Source organism: Coregonus clupeaformis, chromosome 11, assembly GCF_020615455.1.
Source record: "Coregonus clupeaformis isolate EN_2021a chromosome 11, ASM2061545v1, whole genome shotgun sequence".
Taxonomy (NCBI): domain Eukaryota; kingdom Metazoa; phylum Chordata; class Actinopteri; order Salmoniformes; family Salmonidae; genus Coregonus; species Coregonus clupeaformis.
Window position 1 is genome coordinate 22,264,411 of NC_059202.1, and position 18,265 is coordinate 22,282,675.

Below are 18,265 nucleotides of genomic sequence, written 5' to 3' on the forward strand. Positions count from 1 at the left end.
TAGTAGCCCATGTGTCTCACACTAAGAATTTGGTCCCGCACCCCCTCAGAACTAAGCCTACTGTTCTGACTTGGTGGTGCACATGTAGCCTATAGCCTGTTTTAGAGAAATGTCATCATCGAATATTGTAAGAGCTTTGATCGTGTGCGTATATGCCCCCGTTATTTATCCTACGGTTTTGACTTGGTGTACAGGGAGAATACTGTAAGAACGGGCCATGTTCTGAAGTCTGTCGCTGTCCATTTAAAAAGTGCTGAAGAAATAGGAATATCGACTCCGTCCATCTTAGCTCGCGCTCATTAATGTCTTAATCGAAATTACCGCTTGCCTCTTATCTGCTTATCGTTCCCTTATGCCGTAGTTTGTACATCTCAATTGTTAAATTGTTTATATAGGTCTGTCCCATTAGTATCTTATTCAACATTTTAGGCAACGTTGGAATGATGCATTTCATTGTTTCGCTTACTTTGTGTATTATAAATAGCTCATGTGCTTTTCTCCACGAGGGGATACTATATAATGTTGTTGGGTCTGTAACCATGTTTGCCAGTGACAAGCTCAACCCCCCCCCCCCAAAAAAAAAAAAACTTCAGTAACAGACCTATGTAATTCCATTTGATATTGCGAGGGCTGTTTTTTTTGGTGCAATGCTCGGTTTGTGCGTCGGTATATTATCTATAGAAGTGGATCCTGGTGATTGTGTTTTCCTTCCGTTTTAGACAACACAGGCCTAATAAAATACTTCCAATGTCAGCGCTCTCTCTCTCGTAAAATTAAGGTCTCAACATCTTGCTGAATTTATCTGAACTAATTTGTCTGTGTCCATTTTGAAAGTGCTGAATGAAGGCCTATCTCGTCGCAGCTCAATTGCGTCACCTTGGTTATGCTTAGAGCTAAGTGTTAATGATATAAGAACAAACATTATGAATTTACAGAACATAAATGTAATAATGTTTGTGTATGGTTCAAAACTCATGTCGGCATTCATTATTATTGAAGGAGATTGTGTTTCTAATCAAGTTACACAAATCCACAAGGAGTCAGTAGAAACCATATTTAATTAAGCAAGTCAGCCATATCAGCAATGGTTTTAAAAAAAGCAGTAAATGAGTCTGAATGAACTGTTTCGCTGCCAGACAAGGCTCCGCTGATAGCCAGGTGTAGCGGTGGTAAGGATTCACTCCATGGTGCTGAAAGGAAAGCTCCGCTGTCGAGACAGCTTTATGTAGGCCCTAACAGTTTGTGTGCACCGTTTGGCACCGTTATAGTACAAATAATGTATTGTTTAGTGTTGTGTTGTGGCTTTGCTGGCATGCATCTATGCAGAGATTTACATGCTAAAATCGTCACTGATCTATTTGGTATTTGCCGCGTGTGCTGCCCAAATTCCACAGGCAGCCTTTCCTTCAGACTGTAGGCAAAGCGATTTAAAACAATTCACAATTATTATTTTATTTTTAGGCTAGAGGAAGCTATTGATGTATAGACAGGAGTAGGCTAATTAGGCAATATCATTTTGGCAATTTAATTGAATTTACTTAGGGAAAGTTTAGCTTCCCCTAGCCTAATGGACGCGGCGCCTATGAGCCTATGTCAATCTACTATCCCCCATAGTAGAACAATTTACCTATTCTATTGGTCAGCTTGTCGAGAAAGAAATAACCCAATCAGACTCTGGGACAGTTGTGGGACGATGGATCCCAAATTCATACAACCAGTAGTCCTAGCCTACTTTTAAAAAAACGTTAAAAAGTAATGAATCTGATGGATCAGAAAGTTTAGCTTGTGCGAATATGCATTTGGCTACCGGACAATAATAGAAAGTTGAAAACCAATAGAACGAGAGAAATAGTCTACTGGTTTCAATGGCATAGGGAAGTATTTATAAAATAATTGCCTCCACGGAAATGGTCGGATTTTGCCTCAATTGCTTTGAAGCCTCATAATATGTAGTAAAACGTTCAGGTATCAAACAATTAAGTAGCTATATGTTTTTCACAATACATACTGCCTCCAGCTCATTGCAAAGTGGTATGTGACATGCTGAAGCCTGCCTACTGTTGCCTAAGCATTTGAATGGCTAATTGGAAGCGTACTTCAATTACCAGTTGTGAAATAAAAAATAGTATCTCTTTTTAATCATGTCCCAAAAACTATTTTTAACACGCAAATGATTGGGCTTATAAAAGCGCTGTCTGTATCTGTATGCTGTGTGCATGTGATAAATAAGATACATAAGGAATATACACATGCACCAATTGAATTCCACTAAATTATGCAAATTAACCCATAGACTGATAAGCATGACTGGTCAAATTACATCAACTGGTATTTCCATCAATGTATATGCTAAAAAGCGTTATTTCGCAATGGGATGTTTTTCCTTCTCCCAGACAATTGGCAGGTGCCAATTTTATTTATCGGCTTTTCTATTTTTTTTTGTGGCCAAAAGCCGGCTATTACCGGCTATCGGAAACCCTGATGGGCACTAGCACTAGTAGAAGTAGCAGTATACAACAGTGTATTTCTTTTTTCAGTGGAGAAATCGACTGTGCTGTCTGTACGACACACTCCCCCCATCAACACAGCCAAACAACCACCTGCCACTTAGAACAAGTGCAACAGCGGTGCTCTGTGGCTGCGACAACAGCACAAAATTCTCAGGTACTTTATAGTTGTCTGATCAATCCTAGTAGAGCCAAGGCCTGGCATATCTGTCACCAAAATCCCCAACCAAACAACAGCCAGATTGATGGTTGGATCTCTGTTTAAAAAAAAAAAAAAAGAAAGCTAGCACTTTGCCCTCCCTAAGTCTGAGTGGTAGTGCGTAGCAGAGCAGGCCGGTTCTGGAGTTCCTTTCAGGTTATTGGCACTCGGGCTATAATTGTCAATGTAATTGTCACCCTTGTAAAGGCCCACGGGGTCATACATCAGCCTCTTCATCATTCACTGTCAGAAGTCAGGAAATGGAGGGAGGCTGAGAGATGAAAGGCCTTTTCCAATATAGCAGAACACTAGCTACCACTGAGCATCGGCTGGCATGGAGAGTGGCTGTAAATCTCAGGTTTTTACCTTCCAGTCTTCCAGCAGATTAGAATAACTTTGAAGTGCAAACACAAACTGTCTGTCATTAGTGGTGCTCTACACAAACATCTAAAGCTCTAAAGACATGCGCACGGACACACACACAGCAATTATTCCCATCATTAATCATGATAGTTGCATCATAACTGGACAGTTTCACCTCTGACAAGTCAGACAGACGCACACACGGTTCAGACAGGTGTTTGAATATCGATTGAAACTGTTGTTGCCAGACGGAGCATTCAGCTAGCATTAATGCGAGAGAATACACAGGAAGGCAATGGTTCAGCATCAAACAGAGTGATATACCAAAGAAGCTAGGGAAAACGGATCAGAGAGACGTTGAAAATAGGAAAATATCCCTCTGCATCTAAACTTTTAATCTGGATCAGAATGATCCGGATTCTGTAATCCTCTCTTTTGCTATCCACGATCAGATCGATCTGGTTGTTTTTGAGATGTTTTTTGAGAAAATATTTGGATAAGATCATTCTGATCCAGATGCCACAATATTAAGATTACAGAATCCAGATTTTTAGTGCTTTGAACAGGCCTACACCTTGCCATCTACTGGACTGGTTGTGGTACTACTTCTACACTGTCAGGGAAACATTGATTAGTAAACTACATGAATAAAGGTTCCTAGATTTAAAATAACAGAGCCTGCATACCACTTATAAGTATATGCATTTATTTGACGCTTCTCAATATAACAACTGACCACATACTTATACTGCGGTCAATTTAACATAATGAACCTTTGGTTTTCAGATGTAAAAACGTTTTTTAAACTTTCTCACCTTAGTTACAATGACATTTCTTGGTTGTTGTGCCTTCCACCAGACAAAATACACCTTGAATCCACCCTTCCAGTGGAATCAAGATAATCCAGATTTTTCCCAGCAAAACTATCCTAATCATACCTTTGAGTTTTAAAAAACGACATTCAATCTTGATTAAATTGGAATACCAAATCCTTATCTCTATCCGGAGGATAATTTTTCAGTTTTGAAAAACCCAATGCTAACATTTAATCCTATCAGATTGCCAAATTCCAATAAGATAACTTTTGAAAAACTGGCGCATGATGAACTACGCAAGGGTATTCAACTCTTACCCTACGAGGTCCGGAGCCTGCTGGTTTTCTGTTCTACCTGATAATTCATTGCACACACCTGGTGTCCCAGGTCTAAATCAGTCCCTGATTAGAATGGAACAATGAAATAATGTAGTGGATCTGGCTTCGAGGTCCAGAGATGAGTTTGAGGGAACCATGTACATGAAGATAGCCAAGACAAAAGAGCTTGCATGTCACTTGTAAGGAAATGTATTTCCATAACTTTTAATATAACACAGATAAAAGTGTTACATATTTGTTTTTAAACCAAATTCACCATCTCACTGGATAACTCAAATTATTCGAAACACAAATCCATATTGTTCAGAAGTCTTCATAATCTGAAAACACAACCCCAGGATCTTTCAAGCGTGCTTGAAGTAAGCGAAAGCACATTTTTGTCGTTTTTTGTAGGAGCACGGTCAACTTGATCTGCTCTTCCGCAAGACAAAGTCTGCTATTTTGCCACTTTCCATCTTTACAAGATGTACATAGGCATTATCACTGGTGTCTTTCTCAAGATGGCTTCTATCCTAATCACTACCTTTGAGTTTTAAAGGTCAGATTGGATTACCAAATCCTTATCCCAATCGAGAGGATCAGAATCAAATGTTTCCGTTTTGAAAAACCACAATTCTAACATTCAATCCTAGAGGGGAAATCCTCGCAGATACCTTTTGAAAAACTGGCCCCTGGTGATAAAGTTTTGACTGCAGTGAATTGAATAAACATTTGATTGTAAAAATGTCTCCAGGAACCCTCACTTTCACACTTTTTAATATGTTATATTTTGAACTTGGAATAGCAGAGAAGGGGGATGTGGGGAAAAAGATCACAACACCAGTGAAAACTATATAAAGGCAGGTAGCTGTATTAGGGCTTCAATGCAGAGTGATTTATTTCAAAAAGGTCATGGTTTGACATTTACTCAGAAAACCGTATAAATCGTGCATGCAGCCATAAAAAATTCTGGGTGGACGTGGCTTTATCAGTGTGGCTGTGGGGATGAAACAAGGCTTTGTACCTGAGTGAGTACATGGTGTTCCCATGACTTTCAAAGGACAATATGCTGCTGGGACCAACAGCTCTGCAGTTCTTCAGTCTGCTTTATTGTCAAATGATAAGCTGACATACTGGTATACCAGTTGGGCTCTTACTTTTCCTGTAAGAGTAAAATGTACTGCTCTCTTCCCATAACAAAATGGAGTTGTACCCTATTTGGGGTCACAGACGGGAAATGGAACTAATCAAAACTAGTCCATGACAGGGCTAAACGTAGGCAACGTCTGCACTATATTCAGGCTCAATTCAAGCAGTGGGGAACAGAAGGGCCTTCTAGGCCTTCATAGAAGGCCTAAGAAGGTTTGATAAAATAATTGTTGTATTTTTTAAATATAAATTAAATATAAATGAAAACGAAATGTATATCTTTTCAAAAATATTTCAATGGTATTCTGATTATTGTATTATTTTAAATGATTTTCTGATTTGATGTCTTCAGTTTGTGCTGGAAAGGAAAGGGTTAACATTGAAGATAAAAAAATATCCAATCAGGATTTTTCTTTGGTGGTCTCTAGGGAGATAAATCTAGCTATCTATACTGAACCAAAATATAAACGCAACATGTAGAGCGTTGGTGCTATGTTTCATGAGCTGAAATAAAAGATCCCAAAAATGTTCCATACGCACAAAAAGCTTATGGCAGTACGTCCAACCAGCCTCACAACCGCAGACGACGTGTAACCACGCCAGCCCAGGACCTCCACATCCAGCTTCTTCACCTGCGGGATCGTCTGAGACCAGCCACCCAGACAGCTGATGAAACTGAGGAGTATTTCTGTTTGTAATAAAGCCCTTTTGTGGGGAATAACTAATTCTGATTGGCTGGGCCTGGCTCCCCAGTGGGTGATCCTGGCCTCCAATTGGGTGGTCCTATGCCCTCCCAGGCCCAGCCATGGCTGCACCCCTGCCCAGTCATGTGAAATCCATATTAGGGCCTAATTTATTTATTTCAATTGACTGATTTCCTTATATGAACTTTAACTTAGTAAATCGTTGCATTTATATTTTTGTTCAGTATAGTTTAGCTATTGGCTAGGCCCATAGATGATCCATTATAGGCCTTCAGAAGCTAGACAAAAGGCCTCTGCCATTCAACTGTATTAGAGCAGAATTTTGGAGTAACAGTGGAATTAACCAATCACATTTTGACTTGCAATGGTTGGCACAGTTTTTACAAAAAAGTTTTGAAAACGAAGACCGAGACGTGGGGCGCGAGCACTAGCTTTCCTACGGTCAAGCTAGTTTGTGTTGTAGGCTAGTGTGCAGGTGTTATTGAGGACTGAGGAAGATGTGTTTGATAATTTGTTAGCATCGCCCTTTTCAAGATTAACTTTCAACAAGAAGTTAAGTCTCAAACCGCGTGGTGTTGAAATTCATCATTCTAATAAAAACTTTTATCGAATACGACCACCTACTTTTTCCTCATTTGTGCTCAACTGGAGACGTAGTGGCCTTGACATACTAGCTAAGTAAGCTTACATTCAATTGGCACAAGCGCTGTTGCAAACACAAATTAGGAAAAAGTCGGTGGTTTTATTCAATAAAGGTTTTTATTAAAATGATGAATGTCAACACCACGCGGAAGGGCCACAGTTGTACAGGACACACATAGGTACAAGTAATCATTATCAGAATTTACATTTTTACAAGTATTGATCGATGGTGACACAATGTTGTTGCTAGCAAATTGTGCGACCAGTTATCAGTACCTCGATATAAGAGAACGGAGTTGATCGTTCCTCAGCTAGCTTGCTGTTAGCTATCTATGGTTCCTCAGCTAGCTTGCTGTTAGCTATCGATGGTTCCTCAGCTAGCTTGCTGTTAGCTATCTATGGTTCCTCAGCTAGCTTGCTGTTAGCTATCTATGGTTCCTCAGCTAGCTTGCTGTTAGCTATCTATGGTTCCTCAGCTAGCTTGCTGTTAGCTATCTATGGTTCCTCAGCTAGCTTGCTGTTAGCTATCGATGGTTCCTCAGCTAGCTTGCTGTTAGCTATCTATGGTTCCTCAGCTAGCTTGCTGTTATCTATGGTTCCTTGGCTAGCTTTCTGTTAGCTATCTATGGTTCCTCAGCGTCAGCTGGAGTGGTGTAAAGCTCACTGCCATTGAACTCTGGAGCAGTGGAAACACGTTCTCTAGAGTGATGAATCACGCTTCATCATCTCACCATCTGGCAGTCCGACAGATGAATCTGGGTTTGGCGGATACCAGGAGAACGCTGCCTGCCCCAATGCATAGTGGCAACTGTAAAGTCTGGTGGAGGAGGAATCTTAACGCTACAGCATACAATGACATTCTAGACAATTATGTGCTTCCAACTTTGTGGCAACAGTTTGGGGGAGACCCTTTCCTGTTTCAGCATGACAATGCCCCCGTGCACAAAGCGAGGTCCATACTTGACTGGCCTGCACAGAGCCCTGACCTCAACCACATCGAACACCTTTGGGATGAATTGGAACGCCGACTGCGAGCCAGGCCTAATCGCCCAACATCAGTGCCTGACCTCACTAATGTTCTTGTGGCTGAATGGAAGCACGTCCCCGCAGCAATGTTCGAACATCTAGTGGAAAGCTTTCCCAGAAGAGTGGAGGCTTTTATAGCAGCAAAGCGGGGACCAACTCCATATTAATGCTCATGATTTTGGAATGAGATGTTCGACGAGCAGGGGTCCACATACTTTTGGTCATGTAGTGTAGCTAGCTAATAGTAGTACATTTCAATTTTAAAATGCAAAATGGTTGTGTATTGTCCTGATTGGGCCCTACTGGCTTATTATATCAGAGTGAATGGGATGCTTTTATTATATTGCTAGGTGTGACTGCTCTTTCTATCAGCCCTGCTACATAGGCCTATGTTTAATAAAAAGTGCTCTCTCCTACATGGAGTGTGCAGGTATTATGGTCACTGTTTTTTCAGGACCACAAGCCTACAGTGGCTTGCGAAAGTATTCACTCCCCTTGGCATTTCTCCTATTTTGTTAACTTACAACCTGGAATTTAAATTGATTTGGGGGGTTGTATCATTTTATTTACACAACATGCCTACCAATGTTTTAAACTTAAATATTTTTTCTTGTGAAACAAACAAGAAATAAGAAAAAAAAAATGGAAAACTTGAGCTGCATAACTATTCACCCCCCCCAAAGTCAATACTTTGTAGAGCCACCGTTTGCAGCAATTACAGCTGCAAGTCTCTTGGGGTATGTCTCTATAAGCTTGGCACATCTAGCCACTGGGAGTTTTGCCCATTCTTCAAGGCAAAACTGCTCCAGCTCCTTCAAGTCGGATGGGTTCCACTGGTGTACAGCAATTATTTATTTTTTTGAATTTTCTGAAACAAGTTATAATTTTCATTTCACTTCACCAATTTGGACTATTTTGTGTATGTCCATTACATTAAATCCAAATAAAAATCAATTTAAATTGCAGGTTGTATGCAACAAAATAGGAAAAATGCCAAGGGGGATGAATACTTTTGCAAGGCACTGTAGCTGTCACTGCCTTTGATGCGTCACTGACTGTTGTCGCTATTGGTGATAGTGATATATTGATGGTGTGGGCTACTTACCATAAATTGGGTGCGCAGTGTGGTTGTCGTTGCTGGTCGCATTATTCTGTGCCGGTACTGTTATGTCTCCGTGGAGTAGCAGCCCTAAGTACTGCTCAGGCCTGTTTTGATTGATTCAAGATGTCATCAAAAAGCATTGCTTCTCCTGCATTAGAGACAGATATAATGTCGGGTGCATAAAGTAAAGTGATGCTATGATTCTGGTATTTGTCTCGATTTTTTGAGTTAGAAATGACGTTTTGGAAGATTTCTTTCCAACTGAAGGCCTAGGTCAAATAGCCACTGTTCGCCACTGTATTCGAGCCTAGCTATTTTCCAGCCAAGGTCAGACCTTCAAGTCAATGTCACTTCACAGGTGAGCCAACAGTGGGCATCATCAGTCAATCATATTAGCTCAATTTCCCAGTGTATGTGTGAGGAGGAGAGGGGGTTGAGGAAGTGAGGGGGTTGGGTTGGGTGTAACACATGATTGAATGGACGGGCATTGCTGGGTACGTCCCCTGTGGTGCCCATTCGATTTATAGAGTGGCCTTTAAGTGCATATTGAGAAGAACGACCACCCGGGGTTTCCCTCCAGTCTGGAGGCCCAGCGGTGGCCACATTCACGCCCAAGGGGGACAGCACTGAGTTAGCATGGCCTCTGATTGCACACACACACACACACATAATAAAACACACCTGGCAGGCAGGGGGTAGAGGGGTGGTGGTGGGAGAGGGGGGTGGAGAGGAGGAGGAGTGATATAGGGTTGGCCCTCAGGTGTTCAGTGGTTTCCTTTCTGCAGGGGCAGAGTTGATACCAATTAGCGTGTGTTTGCACAGTCACGTCCCTCTGCTCCGCTAGCTTCCAGGAAGAGGAGGAGAAGCGAGGTGTGAGTCCAAGGAACAAAAGTCTGTAAAGCCTACAGTTGAAGTTGGAAGTTTACATACACCTTAGCCAAATACATTTAAACTCAGTTTTTCACAATTCCTGACATTTAATCCTAGTAAAAATTCCCTGTCTTAGGTCAGTTAGGATCACCACTTTATTTTAAGAATGTGAAATGTCAGAATAATAGTAGAGAGAATGATTTATTTCAGCTTTTATTTCTTTCATCACATTCCCAGTGGGTCAGAAGTTTACATACACTCAATTAGTATTTGGTAGCATTGCCTTTAAATTGTTTAACATGGGCCAAACATTTCGGGTAGCCTTCCACAAGCTTCCCACAATAAGTTGGGTGAATTTTGGCCCATTCCATCTGACAGAGCTGGTGTAACTGAGTCAGGTTTGTAGGCCTCCTTGCTCGCACCCGCTTTTTCAGTTATGCCCACACATATTCTATAGGATTGAGGTCAGGGCTTTGTGATGGCCACTCCAATACCTTGACTTTGTTGTCCTTAAGCCATTTTGCCACAACTTTGGAAGTATGCTTGGGGTCATTGTCCATTTGGAAGACCCATTTGCAACCAAGCTTTAACTTCCTGACTGATGTCTTGAGATGTTGCTTCAATATATCCACATAATTTTCCTTCCTCATGATGCCATCTATTTTGTGAAGTGCACCAGTCCCTCCTGCAGCAAAGCACCCCCACAGCATGATGCTGCCACCCCCATGCTTCACGGTTGGGATGATGTTCTTCGGCTTGCAAGCATTCCCCTTTTTCCTCCAAACATAACTATGGTCATGATGGCCAAACAGTTCTGTTTTTGTTTGATCAGACCAGAGGACATTTCTCCAAAAAGTATGATCTTTGTCCCCATGTGCAGTTGCAAACCATAGTTAGATTTATTATGGCGGTTTTGGAGCAGTGGCTTCTTCCTTGCTGAGCGGCCTTTCAGGTTATGTCGATAGGACTCGTTTTACTGTGGATATACAGTTGAAGTCGGAAGTTTACATACACTTAGGTTGGAGTCATAAAAACTCGTTTTTCAACCACTCCACAAATTTCTTGTTAACAAACTATAGTTTTGGCAAGTCGGTTAGGACATCTACTTTGTGCATGACACAAGTAATTTTTCCAACAATTGTTTACAGACAGATTATTTCACTTATAATTAACTGTATCACAATTCCAGTGGGTCAGAAGTTTACATACACTAAGTTGACTGTGCCTTTAAACAGCTTGGAAAATGATGTCATGGCTTTAGACGCTTTTGATAGGCTAATTGACATCATTTGAGTCAATTGGAGGTGTACATGTGGATGTATTTCAAGGCTTATCTTCAAACACGGTTCCGCTTTGCTTGACATCATGGGAAAATCAGAAGAAATCAGCCAAGACCTCAGAAAAAGAATTGTAGACCTCCACAAGTCTGATTCATGCTTGGGAGCAATTTCCAAACGCCTGAAGGTACCACGTTCATCTGTACAAACAATAGTACGCAAGTATAAACACCATGGGACCATGCAGCCGTCATACCGCTCAGGAAGGAGACGCGTTCTGTCTCATAGAGATGAACGTACTTTGGTGCGAAAATCACAGAACAACAGCAAAGGACCTTGTGAAGATGCTGGAGGAAACAGGTACAAAAGTATCTATATCCACAGTAAAACAAGTCCTATATCGACATAACCTGAAAGGCCGCTCAGCAAGGAAGAAGCCACTGCTACAAAACCGCCATAAAAAAGCCAGACTACGGTTTGCAACTGCACATGGGGACAAAGATCGTACGTTTTGGAGAAAAGTCCTCTGGTCTGATGAAACAAAAATAGAACTGTTTGGCCATAATGACCATCTTTATGTTTGGAAGAAAAAGGGGGATGCTTGCAAGCCGAAGAACACCATCCCAACCGTGAAGCGCGGGGATGGCAGCATCATGCTGTGGGGGTGCTTTGCAGCAGGAGAGACTGATGCACTTCACAAAATAGAAGGCATCATGAGGAAGGAAAATTGTGGATATATTGAAGCAACATCTCAAGACATCAGTCAGAAAGTTAAAGCTTGGTCGCAAATAGGTCTTCCAAATGGACAATGACCCCAAGCATACTTCCAAAGTCGTGGCAAAATGGCTAAAGGACAACAAAGTCAAGGTATTGGAGTGGCCATCACAAAGCCCTGACCTAAATCCTATAGAAACTGTGTGGGCAGAACTGAAAAAGCGTGTGTGAGCAAGGAGGCCTACAAACCTGACTCGGTTACACCAGCTCTGTCAGGAGGAATGGGCCAAAATTCACCCATCTTATCGTGGGAAGCTTGTGGAAGGCTACCCGGAACATTTGACCCAAGTTAAACAATTTAAAGGCAATGCTACCAAATGTGAATTGAGTGTATGTAAACTTCTGACCCACTGGGAATGTGATTAAAGAAATAAAAGCTTCAATAAATCATTCTCTCTATTATTCTGACATTTCACATTCTTGAAATAAAGTGGTGATCCTAACTGACCTCATACAGGGAATTGTTACTAGGATTAAATGTCAGGAATTGTGAAAAACTGAGTTTAAATGTATTTGGCTAAGGTGTATGTAATCTTCTGACTTCAACTGTATATAATTTTGTACCTGTTTCCTCCAGCATCTTCACATGGTCCTTTGCTGTTGTTCTGGGATTGATTTGCACTTTTCGCACCAAAGTACGTTAATCTCTAGAAGACAGAACGCGTCTCCTTCCTCAGCGGTATGATGGCTGCGTGGTCCCATGGTGTTTATACTTGTGTACTATTGTTTGTACAGATGAACATGGTACCTTCAGGCTTTTGGAAATTGCTCCCAAGGATGAACCAGACTTGTGGAGGTCTACAATTGCTTTTGGCTGATTTCTTTAGCTTTTCCATTGATGTCAAGCAAAGAGGCACTGAGTTTGAAGGTAGGCCTTGAAATACATCCACAGGTACACCTCCAATTGACTCAAATGATGTCAATTAGCCTACCAGAAGCTTCTAAAGCCATGACATCATTTTCTGGAATTTTCCAAGCTGTTTAAAGGCACAGTCAACTTAGTGTATGCAAACTTCTGACCCACTGGAATTGTGATACAGTGAATTATAAGTGAAATAATCTGTCTGTAAACAATTGTTGGAAAAATTACTTGTGTCATGCACAAACTAGATGTCCTAACCAACTTGCCAAAACTAGAGTTTGTTAACAAGAAATTTGTGGAGTGGTTGAAAAACTGGTTTTAATTACTCCAACCTAAGTGTATGTAAACTTCCAACTTCAACTGTATACAGTGCCTTGCAAAAGTATTCATCCCCCTTGGCGTTTTTCCTATTTTGTTGCATTGCAACCTCTAATTTAAATGAATTTTTATTTGGATTTCATGTAATGGACATACACAAAATAGTCCAAATTTGTGAAGTGAAATGAATTTTTTTATCTTGTTTCAGAAAATTCAAATAAATAACGGAAATGTGGTTCGTGCATCTGTATTCACCCCCTTTGCTATGAAGCCCCTAAATTAGATCTGGTGCAACCAATTACCTTCAGAAGTCACATAATTAGTTAATAGTTAATAAGTCCACTTGTGTGCAATCTAAGTGTCACATGATCTGTCACATGATCTCAGTATATATACACCTGTTCTGAAAGGCCCCAGAGTCTGCAACACCACTAAGCAAGGGGCACCACCAAGCAAGCGGCACCATGAAGACCAAGGAGCTCTCCAAACAGGTCAGGGACAAAGTTGTGGAGAAGAACAAATCAGGGTTGGGTTATAAAAAAATATTCTAAACTTTGAACATCCCACGGAGCACCATTAAATCCATTATAAAAAAATTGAAAGAATATTGCACCACAACAAACCTGCCAAGAGAGGGCCGCCCACCAAAACTCACAGACCAGGCAAGGAGGGCATTAATCAGAGAGGCAACAAAGAGACCAATGTTAACCGTGAAGGAGCTGCAAAGCTCCACAGCAGAGATTGGAGTATCTGTCCATAGGATCACTTTAAGCTGTACACTCCACAGAGCTGGGCTTTACAGAAGGGTGGCCAGAAAAAAGCCATTGCTTGAAGAAAAAAATAAACAAACACGTTTGGTGTTCGCCAAAAGCAATGTGGGAGACTCCCCAAACATATGGAAGCACTCTGGTCAGATGAGACTAAACTTGAGCTTTTTGGCCATCAAGGAAAACGCTATGTCTGGCGCAAACCCAATACCTCTCATCACCCAGAGAACACCACAGTGAAGCATGGTGGTGGCAGCATCATTTTTTTATTTTTTATTTCACCTTTATTTAACCAGGTAAGCCAGTTGAGAACAGGTTCTCATTTACAACTGCGACCTGGCCAAGATAAAGCAAAGTAGTGCAATAAAAACAACACAGAGTTACATATGGGGTAAAAAAAAAAACATAAAGTCAGAAATACAACAGAAAATATATATACAGTGTGTGCAAATGTAGCAAGTTATGGAGGTAAGGCAATAAATAGGCTATAGTGCAGAATAATTACAATAGTATTAACACTGGAATGCTAGATGTGCAAGAGATGATGTGCAAATAGAGATACTGGGGTGCAAAAGAGCAAAATAAATAACAATATAGGGATGAGGTAGTTGGGTGGGCTAATTTCAGATGGGCTGTGTACAGGTGCAGTGATCGGTAAGGTGCTCTGACAACTGATGCTTAAAGTTATTGAGGGAGATAAGAGTCTCCAGCTTCAGAGATTTTTGCAATTCGTTCCAGTCATTGGCAGCAGAGAACTGGAAGGAATGGCGGCCAAAGGAGGTGTTGGCTTTGGGAATGACCAGAGAGATATACCTGCTGGAGCGCAGACTACGGGTGGGTGCTGCTATGGTGACCAATGAGCTAAGATAAGGCGGGATTTGCCTAGCAGTGATTTATAGATGGCCTGGAGCCAGTGGGTTTGACGACGAACATGTAGTGAGGACCAGCCAACAAGAGCGTACAGGTCACAGTGGTGGGTAGTGTATGGGGCTTTGGAGACAAAACGGATGGCACTGTGATAGACTACATCCAATTTGCTGAGTAGAGTGTTGGAGGCTATTTTGTAAATGACATCGCGAAGTCAAGGATCGGTAGGATAGTCAGTTTTACGAGGGCATGTTTGGCAGCATGAGTGAAGGAGGCTTTGTTGCGAAATAGGAAGCCGATTCTAGATTTAACTTTGGATTGGAGATTCTTTATGTGAGTCTGGAAGTTGAGTTTACAGTCTAACCAGACACCTAGATATTTGTAGTTGTCCACATACTCTAGGTCAGACCCGTCGAGAGTGGTGATTCTAGTCGGGTGGGCGGGTGCTAGCAGCGTTCGATTGAAAAGCATGCATTTAGTTTTACTAGTGTTTAAGAGCAGTTGAAGGCTACTGAAGGATTGTTGTATGGCATTGAAGCTCGTTTGGAGGTTTGTTAACACAGTGTCCAATGAAGGGCCAGATGTATACAAAATGGTGTCGTCTGCGTAGAGGTGGATCTGAGAGTCACCAGCAGCAAGAGCGACATCATTGATATACACGGAGAAAAGTGTCGGCCCAAGAATTGAAACCTGTGGCACCCCCATAGAGACTGCCATAGGTCCAGACAACAGGCCCTCCGATTTGACACACTGAACTCTATCTGAGAAGTAGTTGGTGAACCAGGCGAGGCAGTCATTTGAGAAACCAAGGCTATTTAGTCTGCCAATAAGAATGCGGTGGTTGACAGAGTCGAAAGCCTTGGCCAGGTCGATGAAGACGGCTGCACAGTACTGTCTATTATCAATCGCGGTTATAATATCGTTTAGGACCTTGAGCGTGGCTGAAGTGCACCCGTGACCAGCTCGGAAACCGGATTGCATAGCGGAGAAGGTACGGTGGTATTCGAAATGGTCGATGATCTGTTTGTTAACTTGGCTTTCGAATACTTTCAAAAGGCAGGGCAGGATGGATATAGGTCTGTAGCAGTTTGGATCTAGAGTGTCACCCCCTTTGAAGAGGGGGATGACCGCGGCAGCTTTCCAATCTCTGGGGATCTCAGACGTTATGAAAGAGAGGTTGAACAGACTAGTAATAGGGGTTGCGACAATTTCGGCGGCTAGTTTTAGAAAGAAAGGGTCCAGATTGTCTAGCCCAGCTGATTTGTAGGGGTCCAGATTTTGCAGCACTTTCAAAACATCAGCTGTCTGAATTTGTGTGAAGGAGAAGCGGGGGGGGCATGGGCAAGTTGCAGCAGAGGGTGCAGAGTTGGTGGCCGGGTTAGTGGTAGCCAGATGGAAAGCATGTCCAGCTGTAGCAAAATGCTTGTTGAAATTCTCGATTATTGTAGATTTATCGGTGGTGATAGTGTTTCCTAGCCTCAGTGCAGTGGGCAGCTGGGAGGAAGTGCTCTTATTCTCCATGGACTTTACAGTGTCCCAAAACGTTTTGGAGTTAGTGCTACAGGATGCAAATTTCTGTTTGAAAAAGTTAGCCTTTGCTTTCCTGACTGCTTGTGTATATTGGTTCCTAACTTCCCTGAAAAGTTGCATATCGCGGGGGCTATTTGATGCTAATGCTGTACGCCACAGGATGTTTTTGTGCTGGTCAAGGGCAGTCAAGTCTGAGGAGAACCAGGGGCTATATCGGTTCTAAGTTCTGTATTTTTTGAATGGGGCATGTTTATTTAAGATTGAGAGGAAATTACTTTTAAGGAACAACCAGGCATCCTCTACTGACGGAATGAGATCTATATCCATCCAGGATACCTGGGCCAGGTCAATTAGGAAGGCCTCCTCGCTAAAGTGTTTTAGGGAGCGTTTGACAGTGATGAGGGGTGGTCGTTTGACCGCGGACCCGTTACGGACGCAGGCAATAAGGCAGTGATCGCTGAGATCCTGGTTGAAGACAGCTGAGGTGTATTTAGAGGGTATGTTAGTCAGGATGATATCTATGAGGGTACCCATGTTTACGGATTTAGGGTTGTACCTGGTAGGTTCGTTGATAATTTGCGTGAGGTTGAGGGCATCTAGCTTGGATTGTAGGATGGCTGGGGTATTAAGCATATCCCAATTTAGGTCACCAAGCAGTACAAACTCTGAGGATAAATGGGGGGCAATCAATTCACATATGGTGTCCAGGGCACAGCTGGGGGCTGAGGGGGGTCTGTAGCAAGCGGCAACAGTGAGAGACTTATTTCTGGAAAGGTGGATTTTTAGAAGTAGAAGCTCAAACTGTTTGGGCACAGACCTGGATAGTATGATGGAGCTCTGCAGGCTATCTCTACAGTAGATTGCAACTCCACCCCCTTTGGCAGTTCTATCTAGACGGAAAATGTTATAGTTGGGGATGGAAATTTCAGAATTTTTGGTGGCCTTCCTGAGCCAGGATTCAGACACTGCTAGAACATCATGCTGTGGGTATGTTTTTCATCGGCAGGGACTGGGAAACTGGTCAGAATTGAAGGAATGATGGATGGCGCTAAATACAGGGAAATTCTTGAGGGAAACCTTTTTCAGTCTTCCAGAGATTTGAGACTGGGACGGAGGTTCACCTTCCAGCAGGACAATGACCCTGAGGAAACATTTACATGTCTTGGAATGGCGTAGTCAAAGCCCAGACCTCAATCCAATTGAGAATATGTGGTATGACTTAAAGATTGCTGTACACCAGTGGAACCCATCCAACTTGAAGGAGCTGGAGCAGTTTTGCCTTGAAGAATGGGCAAAAATCCCAGTGGCTAGATGTGCCAAGCTTATAGAGACATACCCCAAGAGACTTGCTGCTTCAAACTTTGTATCTTCAAATTGGTAGGCATGTTGTGTAAATCAAATGATACAAACCCCCCAAAAAATCAATTTAAATTCCAGGTTGTAAGGCAACAAAATAGGAGAAATGCCAAGGGGGTGAATACTTTCGCAAGCCACTGTATATGATTTTCCCCTTGTTCTTGTGCTGGTACAGTATCTTGTCTCAACAGACATTGTCCGTATTCAACACCACAGATAAGAGTGATCCACTCTCTTTGCAGCCTCCAAAATTAAACGTGTAAACGATCGGAAGGAAGCCAGCCAAGCAGAACAGTGGTGGCCTGGCCACTGTGCAGACTTGGAATAAAACGGGTGAGGGGAGATGAAGCGGTAACTCATTTCCACAACAGCACACAGTCCCAAGCCAAATGACAGCTTCCAGGAGCACAGTCCCAAGCCAAATGACAGCTTCCAGGAGCACAGTCCTAAGCCAAATGACAGCTTCCAGGAGCACAGTCCCAAGCCAAATGACAGCTTCCAGGAGCACAGTCCCAAGCCAAATGACAGCTTCCAGGAGAACAGTCCCAAGCCAAATGACAGCTTCCAGGAGCACAGTCCCAAGCCAAATGACAGCTTCCAGGAGCACAGTCCTAAGCCAAATTACAGCTTTTCTAAGCCTTTTACAGGACTGTTTTTTTCTCCAGGATGAGACGAGGTGGTGGGCAGAGAGGGGAAATGACAGTGCAGATCTTTGCCTTAAATCTTCCCATGATGCATTGAGCTCCCGGCGGGCTTTCCTGGCTGCCTTGCACCTCATCATTTCAGGGACAAGTACACAGCTCATTTCTAGTCTGGCCCT